A 22101-nucleotide genomic window follows, 5' to 3' on the forward strand; every position below is an offset into this window, starting at 1 on the left:
TAGGATGTCTGGGGGAGTGTGTCTGTATTTACAGGATGTCTGGGGGAATGTGTCTATATTTACAGGATGTCTGGGGGAGTGTGTCTGTATTTACAGGATGTCTAGGGGAGTGTGTCAGTATTTACAGGATGCCTAGGGGAGTGTGTCTGTATTTACAGGATGTCTGGGGGAGTGTGTCTGTATTTGCAGGATGTCTCGGGGAGTGTGTCTGTATGTATAGGATGTCTGGGGGAGTGTGTCTGTGTTTACAGGATGTCTGGGGGAGTGTGTCTGTATTTACAGGATGTCTGGGGGAGTGTGTCTGTGTTTACAGGATGTCTGGGGGAGTGTTTCTGTTATTACAGTTATCTGGTGGAGTGTGTCTGTGTTTACAGGATGTTTGGGGGAGTGTGTCTGTATTTACAGGATGTCTGGGGGAGTGTGCCTGTGTTTACAGGATGTCTGGGGGAGCGTGTCTGTGATTACAGGATGTCTGGGGGAGTGTGTCTGTATTTACAGGATGTCTGGGGGAGTGTGTCTTTGTTTACAGGATGTCTGGGGGAGTGTGTATGTGTTTACAGGATGTCTGGGGGAGTGTGTCTGTATTTGCAGGATGTTTGGGGGGGTTTATCTGTATTTATAGGATGTCTGGGGGAGTGTGTCTGTATTTACAGGATGTCTGGGGGAATGTGTCTATATTTACAGGATGTCTGGGGGAGTGTGTCTGTATTTACAGGATGTCTAGGGGAGTGTGTCAGTATTTACAGGATGCCTAGGGGAGTGTGTCTGTATTTACAGGATGTCTGGGGGAGTGTGTCTGTATTTGCAGGATGTCTCGGGGAGTGTGTCTGTATGTATAGGATGTCTGGGGGAGTGTGTCTGTGTTTACAGGATGTCTGGGGGAGTGTGTCTGTATTTACAGGATGTCTGGGGGAGTGTGTCTGTGTTTACAGGATGTCTGGGGGAGTGTTTCTGTTATTACAGTTATCTGGTGGAGTGTGTCTGTGTTTACAGGATGTTTGGGGGAGTGTGTCTGTATTTACAGGATGTCTGGGGGTGTGTGCCTGTGTTTACAGGATGTCTGGGGGTGTGTGTCTGTATGTAAAGGATGTCTGGGGGAGTGTGTCTGTATTGACAGGAAGTCTGGGGGAGTGTGTCTGTGTTTACACGATGTCTGGGGGAGTGTGTCTGTATTTACAGGATGTCTCGGGGAGAGTGTCTGTACTTACAGGATGTCCGGGGGAATGTGTCTGTATTTACAGGATGTCTGAGGGAGTGTGTCTGTATTTGCAGGATGTCTGGGGGGTTTATCTGTGTTTACAGGATGTCTGGGGGAGTGTGTCTATATTTACAGGTTGTCTGGGTGAGTGTGTCTGTGTTTACAGGATGTCTGGGGGAGTGTGTCTGTATTTCCAGGATGTCTGGGGGAGTGTGTCTGTGTTTACAGGATGTCTGGGGGAGTGTGTCTGTATTTACAGGATGTCTGGGGGGGGTTTATCTGTAGTTGCAGGATGTCTGGGGGAGTGTGACTGTATTTACAGGATGTCTGGGGGAGTGTGCCTGTGTTTACAGGATGTCTGGGGGTGTGTGTCTGTATGTAAAGGATGTCTGGGGGAGTGTGTCTGTATTGATAGGAAGTCTGGGGGAGTGTGTCTGTGTTTACACGATGTCTGGGGGAGTGTGTCTGTATTTACAGGATGTCTCGGGGAGAGTGTCTGTACTTACAGGATGTCTGGGGGAATGTGTCTGTATTTACAGGATGTCTGAGGGAGTGTGTCTGTATTTAGAGGATGTCTGGGGTAGTGTGTCTGTGTTTACAGGATGTCTGGGGGAGAGTGTCTGTATTTACAGGATGACTGGGGGAGTGTGTCTGTATTTACAGAATGTCTGGGGGAGTGTGTCTGTATTTGCAGGATGTCTCGGGGAGTGTGTCTGTATGTATAGGATGTCTGGGGGAGTGTGTCTGTGTTTACAGGATGTCTGGGGCAGTGTGTCTGTATTTACAGGATGTCTGGTGGAGTGTGTCTGTGTTTACAGGATGTCTGGGGGAGTGTGTCTGTAATTACAGTTATCTGGTGGAGTGTGTCTGTGTTTACAGGATGTCTGGGGGAGTGTGTCTGTATTTACAGGATGTCTGGGGGAGTGTGTCTGTGTTTACAGGATGTCTGGGGGAGTGTGTCTGTATGTAAAGGATGTCTGGGGGAGTGTGTCTGTATTTACAGGATGTCTGGGGGAGTGTGTCTGTGTTTACACGATGTCTGGGGGAGTGTGTCCGTTTTTACAGGATGTCTGTGGGAGTGTGTCTGTATTTACAGGACGTCTGGGGGAGTGTGTCTGTATTTACAGGATGCCTGGGGGAGTGTGTCTGTGTTTACAGGATGTCTGGGGAGTGTGTCTGTATTTATAGGATGTCTGGGGCAGTGTGTCTGTATTTACAGGATGTCTGGGGGAGTGTGTCTGTGTTTACAGGATGTCTGTGGGAGTGTGTCTGTATTTACAGGACGTTTGGGGTAGTGTGTCTGTATTTACAGGAATCCTGGGGGAGTGTGTCTGTATTTACAGGATGTCTGGGGGAGTGTGTCTTTGTTTACAGGATGTCTGGGGGAGTGTGTCTGTATTTACAGGATGTCTGGGGGGGTTTATCTGTAGTTGCAGGATGTCTGGGGGAGTTTGACGGTATTTACAGGATGTCTGGGGGAGTGTGTCTGTGTTTACAGGATGTCTGGGGGAGTGTGTCTGTATTTACAGGATGTCTGGGGGAGTGTGTCTGTTTTTACAGGATGCCTGCGGGAGTGTGTCTGTATTTACAGGATGTCTGGGGGAGTGTGTCTGTATTTACAGGATGTCTGGGGTGGCTTATCTGTAGTTGCAGGATGTCTGTGGGGGTTTATCTGTATTTACAGGATGTCTGGGGGAGTGTGACTGTATTTACAGGATGCCTGGGGGAGTGTGTCTGTGTTTACAGGATGTCTGGGGGAGTGTGTCTGTATTTACAGGATGTCTCGGGGAGTGTGTCTGTACTTACAGGATGTCTGGGAAAGTGTGTCAGTGTTTACAGGATGTCTGGGGGAGTGTGACTGTATTTACAGGATGTCTGGGGGAGTGTGTCTGTATTTACAGGATGTCTGGGTGAGTGTGCCTGTATTTACAGGATGCCTGGTGGAGTGTTTCTGTGTTTACAGGATGTCTGGGTGGGGTTTATCTGTATTTGCAGGATGTCTGGGGGAGTGTGTCTGTATTTACCGGATGTCTGGGGGTGTGTCTGTGATTACAGGTTGTCTGGTGGAGTGTGTGTGTATTTACAGGATGTCTGGGGGAGTGTGTCTGTGTTTACAGGATGTCTGGGGGAGTGTGACTGTATTTACAGGATGTCTGGGGGAGTGTGTCTGTATTTACAGGATGTCTGGGGGAATGTGTCTGTGTTTACATGATGTCTGGGGGAGAGTGTTGGTATTTACAGGATGTCTGGGGGAGTGTGTCTGTGTTTACAGGAAATCTGGGGGAGTGTGTCTGTATGTACAGGATGTCTGGGGGAGTGTGTCTGTATTTACAGGATGTCTCGGGGAGTGTGTCTCTATTTACAGGATGTCTGGGGGAATGTGTCTGTATTTACAGGATGTCTGCGGGAGTGTGTCTGTATTTACAGGATGTCTAGGGCAGTGTGTCTGTATTTAGAGGATGCCTGGGGGAGTGTGTCTGTATTTACAGGATGCCTGGGGGAGTGTGTCTGTAATTACAGGATGTCTAGGGGAGTGTGTCTGTATTTACAGGATGCCTGGGGGAGTGTGTCTGGATTTACAGGATGTCTGGGGGAGTGTGTCTGTGTTTACAGGATGTCTGGGGGAGTGTGTCTGTTATTACAGTTATCTGGTGGAGTGTGTCTGTGTTTACAGGATGTCTGGGGGAGTGTGTCTATATTTACAGGTTGTCTGGGGGAGTGTGTCTGTGTTTACAGGATGTCTGGGGGAGCGTGTCTGTGATTACAGGATGTCTGAGGGAGTGTGTCTGTATTTACAGGATGTCTGGGGGAGTGTGTCTTTGTTTACAGGATGTCTGGGGGAGTGTGTATGTGTTTACAGGATGTCTGGGGGAGTGTGTCTGTATTTGCAGGATGTTTGGGGGGGTTTATCTGTATTTATAGGATGTCTGGGGGAGTGTGTCTGTATTTACAGGATGTCTGGGGGAATGTGTCTATATTTACAGGATGTCTGGGGGAGTGTGTCTGTATTTACAGGATGTCTAGGGGAGCGTGTCAGTATTTACAGGATGCCTAGGGGAGTGTGTCTGTATTTACAGGATGTCTGGGGGAGTGTGTCTGTATTTGCAGGATGTCTCGGGGAGTGTGTCTGTATGTATAGGATGTCTGGGGGAGTGTGTCTGTGTTTACAGGATGTCTGGGGGAGTGTGACTGTATTTACAGGATGTCTGGGGGAGTGTGTCTGTATTTACAGGATGTCTGGGGGAATGTGTCTGTGTTTACATGATGTCTGGGGGAGAGTGTCTGTATTTACAGGATGTCTGGGGGAGTGTGTCTGTGTTTACAGGAAATCTGGGGGAGTGTGTCTGTATGTACAGGATGTCTGGGGGAGTGTGTCTGTATTTACAGGATGTCTCGGGGAGTGTGTCTCTATTTACAGGATGTCTGGGGGAATGTGTCTGTATTTACAGGATGTCTGCGGGAGTGTGTCTGTATTTACAGGATGTCTAGGGCAGTGTGTCTGTATTTAGAGGATGCCTGGTGGAGTGTGTCTGTATTTACAGGATGCCTGGGGGAGTGTGTCTGTAATTACAGGATGTCTAGGGGAGTGTGTCTGTATTTACAGGATGCCTGGGGGAGTGTGTCTGGATTTACAGGATGTCTGGGGGAGTGTGTCTGTGTTTACAGGATGTCTGGGGGAGTGTGTCTGTTATTACAGTTATCTGGTGGAGTGTGTCTGTGTTTACAGGATGTCTGGGGGAGTGTGTCTATATTTACAGGATGTCTGGGGGAGTGTGTCTGTGTTTACAGGATGTCTGGGGGAGCGTGTCTGTGATTACAGGATGTCTGGGGGAGTGTGTCTGTATTTACAGGATGTCTGGGGGAGTGTGTCTTTGTTTACAGGATGTCTGGGGGAGTGTGTATGTGTTTACAGGATGTCTGGGGGAGTGTGTCTGAATTTGCAGGATGTTTGGGGGGGTTTATCTGTATTTATAGGATGTCTGGGGGAGTGTGTCTGTATTTACAGGATGTCTGGGGGAATGTGTCTATATTTACAGGATGTCTGGTGGAGTGTGTCTGTATTTACAGGATGTCTAGGGGAGCGTGTCAGTATTTACAGGATGCCTAGGGGAGTGTGTCTGTATTTGCAGGATGTCTCGGGGAGTGTGTCTGTATGTATAGGATGTCTGGGGGAGTGTGTCTGTGTTTACAGGATGTCTGGGGGAGTGTGTCTGTATTGACAGGATGTCTGGGGGAGTGTGTCTGTGTTTACAGGATGTCTGGGGGAGTGTTTCTGTTATTACAGTTATCTGGTGGAGTGTGTCTGTGTTTACAGGATGTTTGGGGGAGTGTGTCTGTATTTACAGGATGTCTGGGGGAGTGTGCCTGTGTTTACAGGATGTCTGGGGGTGTGTGTCTGTATGTAAAGGATGTCTGGGGGAGTGTGTCTGTATTGACAGGAAGTCTGGGGGAGTGTGTCTGTGTTTACACGATGTCTGGGGGAGTGTGCCTGTATTTACAGGATGTCTCGGGGAGAGTGTCTGTACTTACAGGATGTCCGGGGGAATGTGTCTGTATTTACAGGATGTCTGAGGGAGTGTGTCTGTATTTGCAGGATGTCTGGGGGGTTTATCTGTGTTTACAGGATGTCTGGGGGAGTGTGTCTATATTTACAGGTTGTCTGGGTGAGTGTGTCTGTGTTTACAGGATGTCTGGGGGAGTGTGTCTGTATTTACAGGATGTCTGTGGGAGTGTGTCTGTGTTTACAGGATGTCTGTGGGAGTGTGTCTGTATTTACAGGATGTCTGGGGGGGGTTTATCTGTAGTTGCAGGATGTCTGGGGGAGTGTGACTGTATTTACAGGATGTCTGGGGGAGTGTGTCTGTGTTTACAGGATGTCTGGGGGAATGTGTCTGTGTTTACAGAATGTCTGGGGGAGTGTGTCTGTGTTTACAGGATGTCTGGGGGAGTGTGTCTGTTATTACAGTTATCTGGTGGAGTATGTCTGTGTTTACAGGATGTCTGGGGGAGTGTGTCTATATTTACAGGTTGTCTGGGGGAGTGTGTCTGTGTTTACAGGATGTCTGGGGGAGTGTGTCTGTATTTACAGGATGTCTGGGGGAGTGTGTCTTTGTTTTCAGGATGTCTGGGGGAGTGTGTATGTGTTTACAGGATGTCTGGGGGAGTGTGTCTGTATTTACAGGATGTCTGGGGGAGTGTGTCTTTGTTTACAGGATGTCTGGGGGAGTGTGTCTGTGTTTACAGGATGTCTGGGGGAGTGTGTCTGTATTTGCAGGATGTTTGGGGGGGTTTATCTGTAGTTGCAGGTAGTCTGGGGGAGTGTGACTGTATTTACAGGATGTCTGGGGGAATGTGTCTGTGTTTACAGAATGTCTGGGGGAGTGTGTCTGTGTTTACAGGATGTCTGGGGGAGTGTGTCTGTTATTACAGTTATCTGGTGGAGTATGTCTGTGTTTACAGGATGTCTGGGGGAGTGTGTCTATATTTACAGGTTGTCTGGGGGAGTGTGTCTGTGTTTACAGGATGTCTGGGGGAGCGTGTCTGTGATTACAGGATGTCTGGGGGAGTGTGTCTGTATTTACAGGATGTCTGGGGGAGTGTGTCTTTGTTTTCAGGATGTCTGGGGGAGTGTGTATGTGTTTACAGGATGTCTGGGGGATTGTGTATGTATTTGCAGGATGTTTGGGGGGGTTTCTCTGTATTTATAGGATGTCTGGGGGAGTGTGTCTGTTATTACAGTTATCTGGTGGAGTGTGTCTGTGTTTACAGGATGTCTGGGGGAGTGTGTCTATATTTACAGGTTGTCTGGGGGAGTGTGTCTGTGTTTACAGGATGTCTGGGGGAGTGTGTCTATATTTACAGGTTGTCTGGTTGAGTGTGTCTGTGTTTACAGGATGTCTGGGGGAGTGTGTCTGTATTTACAGGATGTCTGGGGTAGTGTGTCTTTGTTTACAGGATGTCTGGGGGAGAGTGTCTGTATTTACAGGATGACTGGGGGAGTGTGTCTGTATTTACAGGATGTCTGGGGGAGTGTGTCTGTATTTGCAGGATGTCTTGGGGAGTGTGTCTGTATGTATAGGATGTCTGGGGGAGTGTGTCTGTGTTTACAGGATGTCTGGGGCAGTGTGTCTGTATTTACAGGATGTCTGGGGGAGTGTGTCTGTATTTACAGGATGTCTCGGGGAGGGTGTCTCTATTTACAGGATGTCTGGGGGAATGTGTCTGTATTTACAGGATGTCTGCGGGAGTGTGTCTGTATTTACAGGATGTCTAGGGCAGTGTGTCTGTATTTAGAGGATGCCTGGGGGAGTGTGTCTGTATTTACAGGATGCCTGGGGGAGTGTGTCTGTAATTACAGGATGTCTAGGGGAGTGTGTCTGTATTTACAGGATGCCTGGGGGAGTGTGTCTGTGTTTACAGGATGTCTGGGGGAGTGTGTCTGTTATTACAGTTATCTGGTGGAGTGTGTCTGTGTTTACAGGATGTCTGGGGGAGTGTGTCTATATTTACAGGTTGTCTGGGGGAGTGTGTCTGTATTTACAGGATGTCTCGGGGAGAGTGTCTGTACTTACAGGATGTCCGGGGGAATGTGTCTGTATTTACAGGATGTCTGAGGGAGTGTGTCTGTATTTGCAGGATGTCTGGGGGGTTTATCTGTGTTTACAGGATGTCTAGGGGAGCGTGTCTATATTTACAGGTTGTCTGGGGGAGTGTGTCTGTGTTTACAGGATGTCTGGGGGAGTGTGTCTGTATTTACAGGATGTCTGGGGGAGTGTGTCTGTGTTTACAGGATGTCTGGGGGAGCGTGTCTGTGATTACAGGATGTCTGGGGGAGTGTGTCTGTATTTACAGGATGTCTGGGGGAGTGTGTCTTTGTTTTCAGGATGTCTGGGGGAGTGTGTATGTGTTTACAGGATGTCTGGGGGAGTGTGTCTGTATTTGCAGGATGTTTGGGGGGGTTTATCTGTATTTATAGGATGTCTGGGGGAGTGTGTCTGTTATTACAGTTATCTGGTGGAGTGTGTCTGTGTTTACAGGATGTCTGGGGGAGTGTGTCTATATTTACAGGTTGTCTGGGGGAGTGTGTCTGTGTTTACAGGATGTCTGGGGGAGTGTGTCTATATTTACAGGTTGTCTGGGTGAGTGTGTCTGTGTTTACAGGATGTCTGGGGGAGTGTGTCTGTATTTACAGGATGTCTGGGGTAGTGTGTCTGTGTTTACAGGATGTCTGGGGGAGAGTGTCTGTATTTACAGGATGACTGGGGGAGTGTGTCTGTATTTACAGGATGTCTGGGGGAGTGTGTCTGTATTTGCAGGATGTCTCGGGGAGTGTGTCTGTATGTATAGGATGTCTGGGGGAGTGTGTCTGTGTTTACAGGATGTCTGGGGCAGTGTGTCTGTATTTACAGGATGTCTGGGGGAGTGTGTCTGTATTTACAGGATGTCTCGGGGAGGGTGTCTCTATTTACAGGATGTCTGGGGGAATGTGTCTGTATTTACAGGATGTCTGCGGGAGTGTGTCTGTATTTACAGGATGTCTAGGGCAGTGTGTCTGTATTTAGAGGATGCCTGGGGGAGTGTGTCTGTATTTACAGGATGCCTGGGGGAGTGTGTCTGTAATTACAGGATGTCTAGGGGAGTGTGTCTGTATTTACAGGATGTCTGGGGGAGTGTGTCTGTGTTTACAGGATGTCTGGGGGAGTGTGTCTGTTATTACAGTTATCTGGTGGAGTGTGTCTGTGTTTACAGGATGTCTGGGGGAGTGTGTCTATATTTACAGGTTGTCTGGGGGAGTGTGTCTGTATTTACAGGATGTCTGGGGGAGCGTGTCTGTGATTACAGGATGTCTGGGGGAGTGTGTCTGTATTTACAGGATGTCTAGGGGAGTGTGTCTTTGTTTACAGGATGTCTGGGGGAGTGTGTATGTGTTTACAGGATGTCTGGGGGAGTGTGTCTGAATTTGCAGGATGTTTGGGGGGGTTTATCTGTATTTATAGGATGTCTGGGGGAGTGTGTCTGTATTTACAGGATGTCTGGGGGAATGTGTCTATATTTACAGGATGTCTGGGGGAGTGTGTCTGTATTTACAGGATGTCTAGGGGAGCGTGTCAGTATTTACAGGATGCCTAGGGGAGTGTGTCTGTATTTACAGGATGTCTGGGGGAGTGTGTCTGTATTTGCAGGATGTCTCGGGGAGTGTGTCTGTGTGTATAGGATGTCTGGGGGAGTGTGTCTGTGTTTACAGGATGTCTGGGGGAGTGTGTCTGTATTTACAGGATGTCTGGGGGAGTGTGTCTGTGTTTACAGGATGTCTGGGGGAGTGTTTCTGTTATTACAGTTATCTGGTGGAGTGTGTCTGTGTTTACAGGATGTTTGGGGGAGTGTGTCTGTATTTACAGGATGTCTGGGGGAGTGTGCCTGTGTTTACAGGATGTCTGGGGGTGTGTGTCTGTATGTAAAGGTTGTCTGGGGGAGTGTGTCTGTATTGACAGGAAGTCTGGGGGAGTGTGTCTGTGTTTACACGATGTCTGGGGGAGTGTGTCTGTATTTACAGGATGTCTCGGGGAGAGTGTCTGTACTTACAGGATGTCCGGGGGAATGTGTCTGTATTTACAGGATGTCTGAGGGAGTGTGTCTGTATTTGCAGGATGTCTGGGGGGTTTATCTGTGTTTACAGGATGTCTGGGGGAGTGTGTCTATATTTACAGGTTGTCTGGGTGAGTGTGTCTGTGTTTACAGGATGTCTGGGGGAGTGTGTCTGTATTTACAGGATGTCTGTGGGAGTGTGTCTGTGTTTACAGGATGTCTGTGGGAGTGTGTCTGTATTTACAGGATGTCTGGGGGGGGTTTATGTGTAGTTGCAGGATGTCTGGGGGAGTGTGACTGTATTTACAGGATGTCTGGGGGAGTGTGTCTGTGTTTACAGGATGTCTGGGGGAATGTGTCTGTGTTTACAGAATGTCTGGGGGAGTGTGTCTGTGTTTACAGGATGTCTGGGGGAGTGTGTCTGTTATTACAGTTATCTGGTGGAGTATGTCTGTGTTTACAGGATGTCTGGGGGAGTGTGTCTATATTTACAGGTTGTCTGGGGGAGTGTGTCTGTGTTTACAGGATGTCTGGGGGAGTGTGTCTGTATTTACAGGATGTCTGGGGGAGTGTGTCTTTGTTTTCAGGATGTCTGGGGGAGTGTGTATGTGTTTACAGGATGTCTGGGGGAGTGTGTCTGTATTTGCAGGATGTTTGGGGGGGTTTATCTGTAGTTGCAGGATGTCTGGGGGAGTGTGACTGTATTTACAGGATGTCTGGGGGAGTGTGTCTGTGTTTACAGGATGTCTGGGGGAATGTGTCTGTGTTTACAGAATGTCTGGGGGAGTGTGTCTGTGTTTACAGGATGTCTGGGGGAGTGTGTCTGTTATTACAGTTATCTGGTGGAGTATGTCTGTGTTTACAGGATGTCTGGGGGAGTGTGTCTATATTTACAGGTTGTCTGGGGGAATGTGTCTGTGTTTACAGGATGTCTGGGGGAGCGTGTCTGTGATTACAGGATGTCTGGGGGAGTGTGTCTGTATTTACAGGATGTCTGGGGGAGTGTGTCTTTGTTTTCAGGATGTCTGGGGGAGTGTGTATGTGTTTACAGGATGTCTGGGGGAGTGTGTCTGTATTTGCAGGATGTTTGGGGGTGTTTATCTGTATTTAAAGGATGTCTGGGGGAGTGTGTCTGTTATTACAGTTATCTGGTGGAGTGTGTCTGTGTTTACAGGATGTCTGGGGGAGTGTGTCTATATTTACGGGTTGTCTGGGGGAGTGTGTCTGTGTTTACAGGATGTCTGGGGGAGTGTGTCTATATTTACAGGTTGTCTGGGTGAGTGTGTCTGTGTTTACAGGATGTCTGGGGGAGTGTGTCTGTATTTACAGGATGTCTGGGGTAGTATGTCTGTGTTTACAGGATGTCTGGGGGAGAGTGTCTGTATTTACAGGATGACTGGGGGAGTGTGTCTGTATTTACAGGATGTCTGGGGGAGTGTGTCTGTATTTGCAGGATGTCTCGGGGAGTGTGTCTGTATGTATAGGATGTCTGGGGGAGTGTGTCTGTGTTTACAGGATGTCTGGGGCAGTGTGTCTGTATTTACAGGATGTCTGGGGGAGTGTGTCTGTATTTACAGGATGTCTCGGGGAGGGTGTCTCTATTTACTGGATGTCTGGGGGAATGTGTCTGTATTTCCAGGATGTCTGCGGGAGTGTGTCTGTATTTACAGGATGTCTAGGGCAGTGTGTCTGTATTTAGAGGATGCCTGGGGGAGTGTGTCTGTATTTACAGGATGCCTGGGGGAGTGTGTCTGTAATTACAGGATGTCTAGGGGAGTGTGTCTGTATTTACAGGATGTCTGGGGGAGTGTGTCTGTGTTTACAGGATGTCTGGGGGAGTGTGTCTGTTATTACAGTTATCTGGTGGAGTGTGTCTGTGTTTACAGGATGTCTGGGGGAGTGTGTCTATATTTACAGGTTGTCTGGGGGAGTGTGTCTGTATTTACAGGATGTCTGGGGGAGCGTGTCTGTGATTACAGGATGTCTGGGGGAGTGTGTCTGTATTTACAGGATGTCTGGGGGAGTGTGTCTTTGTTTACAGGATGTCTGGGGGAGTGTGTATGTGTTTACAGGATGTCTGGGGGAGTGTGTCTGAATTTGCAGGATGTTTGGGGGGGTTTATCTGTATTTATAGGATGTCTGGGGGAGTGTGTCTGTATTTACAGGATGTCTGGGGGAATGTGTCTATATTTACAGGATGTCTGGGGGAGTGTGTCTGTATTTACAGGATGTCTAGGGGAGCGTGTCAGTATTTACAGGATGCCTAGGGGAGTGTGTCTGTATTTACAGGATGTCTGGGGGAGTGTGTCTGTATTTGCAGGATGTCTCGGGGAGTGTGTCTGTGTGTATAGGATGTCTGGGGGAGTGTGTCTGTGTTTACAGGATGTCTGGGGGAGTGTGTCTGTATTTACAGGATGTCTGGGGGAGTGTGTCTGTGTTTACAGGATGTCTGGGGGAGTGTTTCTGTTATTACAGTTATCTGGTGGAGTGTGTCTGTGTTTACAGGATGTTTGGGGGAGTGTGTCTGTATTTACAGGATGTCTGGGGGAGTGTGCCTGTGTTTACAGGATGTCTGGGGGTGTGTGTCTGTATGTAAAGGTTGTCTGGGGGAGTGTGTCTGTATTGACAGGAAGTCTGGGGGAGTGTGTCTGTGTTTACACGATGTCTGGGGGAGTGTGTCTGTATTTACAGGATGTCTCGGGGAGAGTGTCTGTACTTACAGGATGTCCGGGGGAATGTGTCTGTATTTACAGGATGTCTGGGGGAGTGTGTCTGTATTTGCAGGATGTCTCGGGGAGTGTGTCTGTATGTATAGGATGTCTGGGGGAGTGTGTCTGTGTTTACAGGATGTCTGGGGCAGTGTGTCTGTATTTACAGGATGTCTGGGGGAGTGTGTCTGTATTTACAGGATGTCTCGGGGAGGGTGTCTCTATTTACTGGATGTCTGGGGGAATGTGTCTGTATTTCCAGGATGTCTGCGGGAGTGTGTCTGTATTTACAGGATGTCTAGGGCAGTGTGTCTGTATTTAGAGGATGCCTGGGGGAGTGTGTCTGTATTTACAGGATGCCTGGGGGAGTGTGTCTGTAATTACAGGATGTCTAGGGGAGTGTGTCTGTATTTACAGGATGTCTGGGGGAGTGTGTCTGTGTTTACAGGATGTCTGGGGGAGTGTGTCTGTTATTACAGTTATCTGGTGGAGTGTGTCTGTGTTTACAGGATGTCTGGGGGAGTGTGTCTATATTTACAGGTTGTCTGGGGGAGTGTGTCTGTATTTACAGGATGTCTGGGGGAGCGTGTCTGTGATTACAGGATGTCTGGGGGAGTGTGTCTGTATTTACAGGATGTCTGGGGGAGTGTGTCTTTGTTTACAGGTTGTCTGGGGGAGTGTGTATGTGTTTACAGGATGTCTGGGGGAGTGTGTCTGAATTTGCAGGATGTTTGGGGGGGTTTATCTGTATTTATAGGATGTCTGGGGGAGTGTGTCTGTATTTACAGGATGTCTGGGGGAATGTGTCTATATTTACAGGATGTCTGGGGGAGTGTGTCTGTATTTACAGGATGTCTAGGGGAGCGTGTCAGTATTTACAGGATGCCTAGGGGAGTGTGTCTGTATTTACAGGATGTCTGGGGGAGTGTGTCTGTATTTGCAGGATGTCTCGGGGAGTGTGTCTGTGTGTATAGGATGTCTGGGGGAGTGTGTCTGTGTTTACAGGATGTCTGGGGGAGTGTGTCTGTATTTACAGGATGTCTGGGGGAGTGTGTCTGTGTTTACAGGATGTCTGGGGGAGTGTTTCTGTTATTACAGTTATCTGGTGGAGTGTGTCTGTGTGTACAGGATGTTTGGGGGAGTGTGTCTGTATTTACAGGATGTCTGGGGGAGTGTGCCTGTGTTTACAGGATGTCTGGGGGTGTGTGTCTGTATGTAAAGGATGTCTGGGGGAGTGTGTCTGTATTGACAGGAAGTCTGGGGGAGTGTGTCTGTGTTTACACGATGTCTGGGGGAGTGTGTCTGTATTTACAGGATGTCTCGGGGAGAGTGTCTGTACTTACAGGATGTCCGGGGGAATGTGTCTGTATTTACAGGATGTCTGAGGGAGTGTGTCTGTATTTGCAGGATGTCTGGGGGGTTTATCTGTGTTTACAGGATGTCTGGGGGAGTGTGTCTATATTTACAGGTTGTCTGGGTGAGTGTGTCTGTGTTTACAGGATGTCTGGGGGAGTGTGTCTGTATTTACAGGATGTCTGTGGGAGTGTGTCTGTGTTTACAGGATGTCTGTGGGAGTGTGTCTGTATTTACAGGATGTCTGGGGGGGGTTTATCTGTAGTTGCAGGATGTCTGGGGGAGTGTGACTGTATTTACAGGATGTCTGGGGGAGTGTGTCTGTGTTTACAGGATGTCTGGGGGAATGTGTCTGTGTTTACAGAATGTCTGGGGGAGTGTGTCTGTGTTTACAGGATGTCTGGGAGAGTGTGTCTGTTATTACAGTTATCTGGTGGAGTATGTCTGTGTTTACAGGATGTCTGGGGGAGTGTGTCTATATTTACAGGTTGTCTGGGGGAGTGTGTCTGTGTTTACAGGATGTCTGGGGGAGTGTGTCTGTATTTACAGGATGTCTGGGGGAGTGTGTCTTTGTTTTCAGGATGTCTGGGGGAGTGTGTATGTGTTTACAGGATGTCTGGGGGAGTGTGTCTGTATTTGCAGGATGTTTGGGGGGGTTTATCTGTAGTTGCAGGATGTCTGGGGGAGTGTGACTGTATTTACAGGATGTCTGGGGGAGTGTGTCTGTGTTTACAGGATGTCTGGGGGAATGTGTCTGTGTTTACAGAATGTCTGGGGGAGTGTGTCTGTGTTTACAGGATGTCTGGGGGAGTGTGTCTGTTATTACAGTTATCTGGTGGAGTATGTCTGTGTTTACAGGATGTCTGGGGGAGTGTGTCTATATTTACAGGTTGTCTGGGGGAGTGTGTCTGTGTTTACAGGATGTCTGGGGGAGCGTGTCTGTGATTACAGGATGTCTGGGGGAGTGTGTCTGTATTAACGGATGTCTGGGGGAGTGTGTCTTTGTTTTCAGGATGTCTGGGGGAGTGTGTCTGTGTTTACAGGATGTCTGGGGGAGTGTGTCTGTATTTGCAGGATGTTTGGGGGGGTTTATCTGTATTTATAGGATGTCTGGGGGAGTGTGTCTGTTATTACAGTTATCTGGTGGAGTGTGTCTGTGTTTACAGGATGTCTGGGGGAGTGTGTCTATATTTACAGGTTGTCTGGGGGAGTGTGTCTGTGTTTACAGGATGTCTGGGGGAGTGTGTCTATATTTACAGGTTGTCTGGTTGAGTGTGTCTGTGTTTACAGGATGTCTGGGGGAGTGTGTCTGTATTTACAGGATGTCTGGGGTAGTGTGTCTGTGTTTACAGGATGTCTGGGGGAGAGTGTCTGTATTTACAGGATGACTGGGGGAGTGTGTCTGTATTTACAGGATGTCTGGGGGAGTGTGTCTGTATTTGCAGGATGTCTCGGGGAGTGTGTCTGTATGTATAGGATGTCTGGGGGAGTGTGTCTGTGTTTACAGGATGTCTGGGGCAGTGTGTCTGTATTTACAGGATGTCTGGGGGAGTGTGTCTGTATTTACAGGATGTCTCGGGGAGGGTGTCTCTATTTACAGGATGTCTGGGGGAATGTGTCTGTATTTACAGGATGTCTGCGGGAGTGTGTCTGTATTTACAGGATGTCTAGGGCAGTGTGTCTGTATTTAGAGGATGCCTGGGGGAGTGTGTCTGTATTTACAGGATGCCTGGGGGAGTGTGTCTGTAATTACAGGATGTCTAGGGGAGTGTGTCTGTATTTACAGGATGTCTGGGGGAGTGTGTCTGTGTTTACAGGATGTCTGGGGGAGTGTGTCTGTTATTACAGTTATCTGGTGGAGTGTGTCTGTGTTTACAGGATGTCTGGGGGAGTGTGTCTATATTTACAGGTTGTCTGGGGGAGTGTGTCTGTATTTACAGGATGTCTCGGGGAGAGTGTCTGTACTTACAGGATGTCCGGGGGAATGTGTCTGTATTTACCGGATGTCTGAGGGAGTGTGTCTGTATTTGCAGGATGTCTGGGGGGTTTATCTGTGTTTACAGGATGTCTAGGGAAGCGTGTCTATATTTACAGGTTGTCTGGGTGAGTGTGTCTGTGTTTACAGGATGTCTGGGGGAGTGTGTCTGTATTTACAGGATGTCTGGGGGAGTGTGTCTATGTTTACAGGATGTCTGTGGGAGTGTGTCTGTATTTACAGGATGTCTGGGGGGGGTTTATCTGTAGTTGCAGGATGTCTGGGGGAGTGTGACTGTATTTACAGGATGTCTGGGGGAGTGTGTCTGTGTTTACAGGATGTCTGGGGGAATGTGTCTCTGTTTACATGATGTCTGGGGGAGTGTGTCTGTGTTTACAGGATGTCTGGGGGAGTGTGTCTGTTATTACAGTTATCTGGTGGAGTATGTCTGTGTTTACAGGATGTCTGGGGGAGTGTGTCTATATTTACAGGTTGTCTGGGGGAGTGTGTCTGTGTTTACAGGATGTCTGGCGGAGCGTGTCTGTGATTACAGGATGTCTGGGGGAGTGTGTCTGTATTTACAGGATGTCTGGGGGAGTGTGTCTTTGTTTACAGGATGTCTGGGGGAGTGTGTATGTGTTTACAGGATGTCTGGGGGAGTGTGTCTGTATTTGCAGGATGTTTGGGGGGGTTTATCTGTATTTATAGGATGTCTGGGGGAGTGTGTCTGTATTTACAGGATGTCTGGGGGAATGTGTCTATATTTACAGGATGTCTGGGGGAGTGTGTCTGTATTTACAGGATGCCTAGGGGAGTGTGTCTGTATTTACAGGATGTCTGGGGGAGTGTGTCTGTATTTGCAGGATGTCTCGGGGAGTGTGTCTGTATGTATAGGATGTCTGGGGGAGTGTGTCTGTGTTTACAGGATGTCTGGGGGAGTGTGTCTGTATTTACAGGATGTCTGGGGGAGTGTGTCTGTGTTTACAGGATGTCTGGGGGAGTGTTTCTGTTATTACAGTTATCTGGTGGAGTGTGTCTGTGTTTACAGGATGTTTGGGGGAGTGTGTCTGTATTTACAGGATGTCTGGGGGAGTGTGCCTGTGTTTACAGGATGTCTGGGGGTGTGTGTCTGTATGTAAAGGATGTCTGGGGGAGTGTGTCTGTATTGATAGGAAGTCTGGGGGAGTGTGTCTGTGTTTACACGATGTCTGGGGGAGTGTGTCTGTATTTAAAGGATGTCTTAGGGAGAGTGTCTGTACTTACAGGATGTCTGGGGGAATGTGTCTGTATTTACAGGATGTCTGAGGGAGTGTGTCTGTATTTGCAGGATGTCTGGGGGGTTTATCTGTGTTTACAGGATGTCTGGGGGAGTGTGTCTATATTTACAGGTTGTCTGGGTGAGTGTGTCTGTGTTTACAGGATGTCTGGGGGAGTGTGTCTGTATTTACAGGATGTCGGGGGGAGTGTGTCTGTATGTAAAGGATGTCTGGGGGAGTGTGTCTGTATTTACAGGAGGTCTGGGGGAGTGTGTCTGTGTTGACACGATGTCTGGGGGAGTGTGTCCGTTTTTACAGGATGTCTGTGGGAGTGTGTCTGTATTTACAGGACGTCTGGGGGAGTGTGTCTGTATTTACAGGATGCCTGGGGGAGTGTGTCTGTGTTTGCAGGATGTCTGGGGAGTGTGTCTGTATTTATAGGATGTCTGGGGCAGTGTGTCTGTATTTACAGGATGTCTGGGGGAGTGTGTCTGTGTTTACAGGATGTCTGTGGGAGTGTGTCTGTATTTACAGGACGTTTGGGGTAGTGTGTCTGTATTTACAGGAATCCTGGGGGAGTGTGTCTGTATTTACAGGATGTCTGGGGGAGTGTGTCTGTATTTACAGGATGTCTGGGGGAGTGTGTCTGTATTTACAGGATGTCTGGGGGGGTTTATCTGTAGTTGCAGGATGTCTGGGGGAGTTTGACCGTATTTACAGGATGTCTGGGGGAGTGTGTCTGTGTTTACAGGATGTCTGGGGGAGTGTGTCTGTATTTACAGGATGTCTGGGGGAGTGTGTCTGTTTTTACAGGATGTCTGGGGGAGTGTGTCTGTATGTAAAGGATGTCTGGGTGAGTGTGTCTGTAATTACAGGATGTCTGGGGGAGTGTGTCTGTGTTTACACGATGTCTGGGGGAGTGTGTCCGTTTTTACAGGATGTCTGGGGGAGTGTGTCTGTATTTACAGGAATCCTGGGGGAGTGTGTCTGTATTTACAGGATGTCTGGGGGAGTGTGTCTGTGTTTACAGGATGTCTGTGGGAGTGTGTCTGTATTCACAGGACGTCTGGGGGAGTGTGTATTTACACGATGCCTGGGGGAGTGTGTCTGTGTTTAAAGGATGTCTGGGGGAGTGTGTCTGTATTTACAGGATGTCTGGGTGGGGTTTATCTGTAGTTGCAGGATGTCTGGGGGAATTTGACTGTATTTATAGGATGTCTGGGGGAGTGTGTCTGTGTTTACAGGATGTCTGGGGGAATGTCTCTGAGTTTACATGATGTCTGGGGGAGTGTGTGTGTATTTACAGGATGTCTGGGGGAGTGTGTCTGTGTTTACAGGATGTCTGTGGGAGTGTGTCTGTGTTTACAGGATGTCTGGGGGAGTGTGTCTGTATTTACAGGATGTCTGGGGGAATGTGTCTGTATTTACAGGATGTCTCGGGGAGTGTGTCTGTACTTATAGGATGTCTGGGGGAATGTGTCTGTATTTACAGGATGTCTGGGGCAGTGTGTCTGTATTTGCAGGATGTCTGGGGGGGTTTATCTGTATTTACAGGATGTCTGGGGGAGTGTGTCTATATTTACAGGTTGTCTGGGGGAGTGTGTCTGTGTTTACAGGATGTCTGGGGGAGTGTGTCTGTATTTACAGGATGTCTGGGGGAGTGTGTCTGTGTTTACATGATGTCAGGGGGAGTGTGTCTGTATTTACAGGATGTCTGGGGGATTGTGTCTGTATTTACAGGATGCCTGGTGGAGTGTTTCTATGTTTACAGGATGTCTGGCGGGGTTTATCTGTATTTACACGATGTCTGGGGGAGTGTGTCTGTATTTACAGGATGTCTCGGGGAGTGTGTCTGTGTTTACAGGATGTCTGGGGGAGTGTGTCTGTATTTACAGGATTTCTGGGGGAGTGTGTCTGTATTTACAGGATGTCTCGGGGAGTGTGTCTGTATTTACAGGGTGTCTGGGGGCGTGTGTCTGTATTTACAGGATGTCTGGGGGAGTGTGTCTGTATTTACAGGATGTCTCGGGGAGTGTGTCTGTATTTACAGGATGTCTCGGGGTGTGTGTGTGTATTTTCAGATGTCTGGGGGAATGTGTCTGTATTTACAGGATATCTGGGGGAGTGTGTCTGTATTTACAGGATTTCTGGGGGAGTGTGTCTGTGTTTACAGGATTTCTGGGGGAGTGTGTCTGTATTTACAGGATGTCTCTTGGTTTGTGTCTGTATTTACAGCATGTCTGGGGGAGTGTGTCAGTATTTACAGAATGTCTGGGGGAATGTGTCTGTATTTACAGGATGTCTGGGGGAGTGTGTCTGTATTTACAGAATGTCTGGGGGAATGTGTCTGTATTTACAGGATGTCTCGGGGAGTGTGTCTGTATTTACAGGATGTCTGGGGGACTGTGTCTGGATTTACAGGATGTCTGGGGGAGTATGTCTGTGTTTACAGGATGTCTGGGGGAGTGTGTCTGTATTTACAGGATGTCTGGGGAAATGTGTCTGTATTTACAGGATGCCTGGGGGAGTGTGTCTGTATTTACAGGATGTCTGGGGGAGTGTGTCTGTAAATACAGGATATCTGGGGGAGTGTGTCTGTATTTTCAGATGTCTGGGGGAATGTGTCTGTATTTACAGGATATCTGGGGGAGTGTGTCTGTATTTACAGGATGCCTGGAGAGTGTGTCTGTATTTACAGGATGCCTGGGGGGAGTGTGTCTGTATTTACTGGATTTCTGGGGGAGTGTGTCTGTATTTACAGGGTGTCTCGGGGAGTGTGTCTGTTTTTTCAGGATGTCTGGGAGAGTGTGTGTGTATTTACAGGATGTCTCGGGGAGTGTGTCTGTATTTACAGGATGTCTGGGGGAGTGTGTATTTACAGGATGTCTGGGGGAGTGTGTCTGTGTTTCCAGGATGTCTGGGGAAGTGTGTCTGTATTTACAGAATGTCTGGGGGAATGTGTCTGTATTTACAGGATGTCTGGGGGAGTGTGTCTCTGTTTACAGGATGTCTGGGGGAGTGTGTCTGTATTTACAGGATGTCTGGGGGAATGTGTCTGTATTTACAGGATGTCTGGGGGAGTGTGTCTCTATTTACAGGCTGTCTGGGGGAGTGTGTCTGTGTTTACAGAATGTATGGGAGAGTATGTTTGTGTTTACAGGATGTCTGGGGGAGTGTGTCTGTATTTACAGGTTGTCTGGGGGAGTGTGTCTATATTTACAGGATGTCTGGGGGAGTGTGTCTGTATTTACAGGATGCCTGGGGGAGTGTGTCTGTAATTACAGGATGTCTTGGGGAGTGTGTCTGTATTTACAGGATGTCTGAGGGAGTTTGTCTGTGCTTACAGCATGTCTGGGGGACTGTGTCTGTATTTACAGGATGTCTGGGGGAGTGTGTCTGTATTTACAGGATGCCTGGGGGAGTGTGTCTGTATTTTCAGGATGTCTGGGGGAGTGTGTCTGTATTTACAAGATATCTGGGGGAGTGTGTCTGTATTTACAGGATGTCTCGGGGAGTGTGTCTGTATTTACAGGATGCCTGGGGGAGTGTGTCTGTATTTACAGGATTTCTGGGGGAGTGTTAGTGTATTTACAGGATGTCTCGGGGAGTGTGTCTGTATTTACAGGATGCCTGGGGGAGTGTGTCTGTATTTACAGGATGCCTGTGGGAGTGTGTCTGTGTTTACAGGATGCCTGGGGGAGTGTGTCTGTATTTACAGGATGTCTGGGGGAGTGTGTCTGTATTTACAGGATGCCTGGGGATGTGTGTCTGTGTTAACAGGATGCCTGGGGGAGTGTCTCTGTATTTACAGGATGTCTGGGGGAGTGTGTCTGTATTTACAGGATGTCTGGGGGAGTGTGTCTGTGTTTACAGCATGTCTGGGGGACTGTGTCTGCATTTACAGGATGTCTGGGGGAGTGTGTCTGTATATACAGGATGCCTGGGGGAGTGTGTCTGTATTTAACGGATGCCTGAGGGAGTGTGTCTGTATTTATAGGATGTCTGGGGGAGTGTGTCTGTATTTACAGGATGCCTGGGGGAGTGTGTCTGTATTTACAGGATGTCTGGGGGAGTGTGTCTGCATTTACAGAATGTCTGGGGGAGTGTGTCTGTATTTACAGGATGTCTGGGGGAGTGTGTCTGTAATTACAAGATGTCTGGGGCAGTGTGTCTGTGTTTACAGGATGTCTGGGGGAGTGTGTCTGTGTTTACAGGATGTCTGGGGGAGTGTGTCTGTATTTACAGGATGTCTCAGGGAGTGTGTCTGTATTTACAGGATGTCTGGGGGAGTGTGTCTGTATTTACAGGCTGTCTTGGGGAGTGTGTCTGTATTTACAGGATGTCTGGGGGAGTGTGTCTGTACTTACAGGCTGTCTCGGGGAGTGTGTCTGTATTTACAGGATGTCTGGGGGAGTGTGTCTGTATTTACAGGCTGTCTCGGGGAGTGTGTCTGTATTTACAGGATGTCTGGGGGAGTGTGTCTGTATTTATAGGATGTCTGGGGGGGGTTATCTGTATTTACAGGATGTCCGGGGGAGTGTGTCTGTATTTACAGGATGTCTGGGGGAGTGTGTCTGTATTTATAGGATGTCTGGGGGGGTTTATCTGTATTTACAGGATGTCTGGGGGAGTGTGTCTGTATTTACAGGATGTCCGGGGGAGTGTGTCTGTATTTACAGATGTCTGGGGGAATGTGCCTGTATTTACAGGATGTGTGGGGGAGTGTGTTTGTATTTACAGGCTGTCTCGGGGAGTGTATCTGTATTTACAGGATGTCTGGGGGAGTGTGTCTGTGTTTCCAGGATGTCTGGGGGAGTGTTTCTTTATTTACAGGATGTCTGGGGGAGTGTGTCTGTATTTACAGGATGTCTGGTGGAGTGTGTCTGTATTTACAGGCTGTCTGGGGGAGTGTGTCTGTATTTACAGGATGTCTGGGGGAGTGTGTCTGCGTTTACAGGCTGTCTGGGGGAGTGTGTCTGTATATACAGGATGTCTGGGGAGTGTGTCTGCGTTTACAGGATGTCT

Source organism: Stegostoma tigrinum, chromosome 46, assembly GCF_030684315.1.
Source record: "Stegostoma tigrinum isolate sSteTig4 chromosome 46, sSteTig4.hap1, whole genome shotgun sequence".
NCBI lineage: Eukaryota > Metazoa > Chordata > Chondrichthyes > Orectolobiformes > Stegostomatidae > Stegostoma > Stegostoma tigrinum.